Here is a 3,936-nt window from a genome sequence, read left to right as displayed (position 1 = left end):
CCTCTCTGCCACTTTCCTTCAGCGCTCTCCTTTTCTCTTTCTCTATTTTTGATCTTTCCTTTCTCGTCCTTGCGCGTTCAGTTGCGAGAGCGCGCGTACATACGTCTATCCCCCGTACCGTAGTGTGCACACGTACGAACGCACACGCGAAAATCCCAACCGCACTATGCTTCTTTATTCGCATCCTCGTCGCTCGGATGAAGCTGAATAGAGGGCTTCTTTGTCACGGTAATAGTGTAATACAAGGCTCAGCTCGTGCTCGTGTACGTAATACGTAAGAATGGCGCGAGAGCCGAGCAGACCCCTAACATGCTTCTCTTTTTCCATCTACCGTTTTCTTCTCCTCCTGCCTTTGACGACCTCCTCCCGTCTCTTTGCCCCTGTTTCCGTTCCTTCTGTTCGTCCTGCCGTGAGCTTTTTCCTCCTGTGTCCACCGTGTCACTCCACAATTTCTATCCCGTTCCCCACGATTCTTCCGTCTTTCTTTATCACCGACTGAAACTTTATCTTTCGCTTTTCTCTGCCCTCCCACGGCCCGACTGCTCCCACTCTTTGTCTTTCCCGCTTCTTTTCTCACTCCGCCAGGCTCCTCTTCGCATCAGCGAACGCGCTTGCGCGCTTCTTCAGTCTCTCGCGAACCAAGCAGATAGTCCTTCCTTCCTTCCCTTCTTTCTCTTCACTCTCCAAACCGCTCCCACTCCTTTCCTCGACCTTCGAACCCGTCGCCCATTCTTCTCGCTACCTATCATGCCTCTCACGTGCTCTTTTCCCTTTATGAAAACGAGAAATTAGCCCGCCATCGGATCGACTGTTTCGCCCAATCAGTTCCCGCGCGGGCCGCCAATGCCGCCGCCGTCACCACCGCCGCGTGAATCTCTTTTCCGTCCGGCGGATTATGTAGCTGCTCTAGTTATGCATCGGAAACGCTTTCAGCCGTGATCGATAGTGAAATGCTTGAATGACTTGCTGGTAAACACCTACGGCTTCGAGCTTCCTCCGCGTTTACTTTGATTACGAGTTTAGCTCGTGACACGACGTGCGTCTTTAACCACTTTTATCGCCGATCGAGCACTTAAAACGGTTCTAGACGAACAAACTTTTATTTCTACGTCTGCTCCATCGCTCGATACACTTGACGCGCCTAATACATTGAAAACGAGTGACCTTGGTTCGATACTTTCTAATTTTCTCACTTCGTTTCAGCTGCGCGTGCCAAGATGCGCGCTGCAACGATGTTTCGAGAAAACTTTCAATCTCCCGAACAAAGTCGACAAACGCAACCGATCGTCTCTTAATTCCTCTTTCGTTAAACGAAACTTTCCGCTCGGTGAACCTTTTACTTTTTACTCCAAGTATTTATAAACGGTCTTCGAAAGAATTTCATGGCCGACCGATGCAGCTTTAATTCGAGCCGATGCACCAGATACGCGATTGTTTCTTCCCCGCTCTTTCTCTAGCTGGCTCGCGGAGACAGCCGTACCCGCGACTATTGCCATTCGTAGATTCGATCAACGATAATTACGGCAGCCGCTGGCTATACTTAGAACGGTAGACGAATTTCGCTCGAGGGACACTCGGCAAAGGAGGTCGAGAAACAGCTGATGCGATATTACGCGTTACGCGTCCACACGATGAACTCTTTCTATTCTCCCTTTCTTCTCCTCGATCAGCTAGCTCGCCCCTATTAACCAGATTTTTTTCGGTCAACAGAGAAAGGTATGCGAACGTATCGATATGGAAACTGTTCGTTTCAGTTGTGTTCAAACTCTGATCGGTTTCGTTCGCGTTAATTCGCGATTTAACAGCGAGATACTGGAAGAGATTAATAAGAAATGATCTTTTCAACTGATAATTTAATCGGTAACCTTTCGGGGCAAATACGAGCGAACGTGAATGTCGTTTTAATCAATTAACATCAACACGCTTCCGTGTATCAATCGTTACGATATTCGTAAACAAAAGTTTGAACGATAGAGCTGCATTTTTCAAGAGAGATGTCAATGTTAAACGTTGACATTTTAACTTGAGCGTTGCTGAAATATTTACGAAAGCGTCGTAGTTCACGTGCAGATAACCGTTTTATTTCTCGCGAACGATTTTATCCAATTTCTCGACATAACGCACAAACTGGATGCGATGATCTTTTTCAGCCGCATGATTTATTTCTTAACGGAGTATTGTTGTATAGAGCTACTTTACAACCTTGGAGTTTTGCATCGTCGAAGCAAACGTCGATTTTTCCGATGAATGAGCACGCCCCGTAAAAGGTAGTAAAGTATCTTCCCCCCCTGTTCGGAGCGGCGTCGTACGTTGAATCAAATATTTGCGGCTATTATCAGCGGCGGCGTAATTGTGAGAAATGAATTAATTCGCGCGCAGTCTCGTCAGCCCGCTCCATCGCCGTCCGGTATCAAGTTATCGATACTATTTATTTATTTATGGTGCGGTCTAAATTAAAAGCGCGTCGAGAAGGCCAAACGGCTTGCGTAATCGTTACAGGGAACACGCGGCGCTTTATCATTACGTGCGAAAGATAGGACGAAGTAGGGGGAAGAATGAAGAGAGAGAGAGAGAGAGAGAGTGAGTTCCGAAGAGGTGTAGAGAGGGAGAAGCGGAGGCGAGACAAGGAGAGAAAAATTGCAAGGTCCTCTTTAACTTCAGAGTGCATACAATTAAACGCTTTGCTACTTATTCGCATTCTTTCCGTATTTACGGTTTCTGGATTCCAGATTCTTTCGTTATCTTTTCCTTCGCCCTTACCAATTCCTTGTGGTGCAGCAAAAACAAATAGGGCAAAAATTTTGTACACACATTTCTGTCAAATCAACAACAAACTTTATTTTTTATCCAAATCATACACTACTAAATTAACAAAACTTAAATATCAACGTACGAAGGTAACAATTCTTCTCATACACAATTTGGCATCTTACAAAATAAAGAACTTATTCTTGGTGATGCCATTTCAACCCGAATCAAACGTGGTACCTTTTACCCGCCACAATTTTCCCGAGTATTAGCAAAAAATGTGCAAATCTCGTGCAACCACTTTTTGCAAGTGATGCAGGAAATCCAATCCACGTTGGATACATTTTTGTCGCTATAGTACCCATTACAAGCGATGCAGCCGTGATCTGTATCACTGTCGACACCATCCTAGCTGTGATAAGTAAGTTGCAACGTCCATTCGAATCCGGCATCTTGCCCCAAACGTGTCGGGGAAGATGCAATGATTTGTGCAAATGTCGGAATAAATAAGAAAAATACCTTCTTTCCAGCTAGCAACTCGTCGCCGTTGATAACACTTTTTTTTATTACAACATAAAATACGAAGCGGCAGAAAGGAATTTCACGCACGTTGCAGCATAATTTTCTTCAAAACATACTTATGTCGTACGTTAAAACAAACGTCAAGTGATCTCCTTTGAAGAACGTAGATACGATTGTGCTAAAATTTACCGGATAAACTCTGAGTTATGGTTGTTCGGCATCTTCCCCCGAATTACCTTGTATCCTTTTGCCATCACGCGAAGAAAAGAGGAAAAGTGAACCGGCAGCGCAGAAATGGTTGAAAAAGGTGTCGTTATTTTCTGTACTAAATTTGTCTCTCGTTGAAAGCCGTGACAGAAACTTTTAACGTAGCTCGGGCACAAACATTTCTCCTGCTATCTGCGCAATCTTATCAACTTAGGCATTCTTTTCCTTGCCTGACTCATGCAACGGTATACTATGTACGTAATTAGGGCAACCTATTCTGGTTGTCGCCGGACAACGGCAGAGCAACTCACACTGTTTTCTGTGAAATTCAAAGATCTCATTTCGTATTGCGACTGCTTCGTGTGCAACGTTATGCTTGAAATTTGTTAATTCCTGCAAACTGCTGTTTACAAACATACAGTTGAAGCGGCACGCGCGAAAGTCTCGGTTCGCACGTCG

This window comes from Habropoda laboriosa, unplaced genomic scaffold (assembly GCF_001263275.1).
Source record: "Habropoda laboriosa isolate 0110345459 unplaced genomic scaffold, ASM126327v1 scaffold529, whole genome shotgun sequence".
Classification (NCBI taxonomy): domain Eukaryota; kingdom Metazoa; phylum Arthropoda; class Insecta; order Hymenoptera; family Apidae; genus Habropoda; species Habropoda laboriosa.
The sequence above is the reverse complement of the archived record's forward strand: the minus strand, read 5'-3'. Positions refer to the sequence as shown.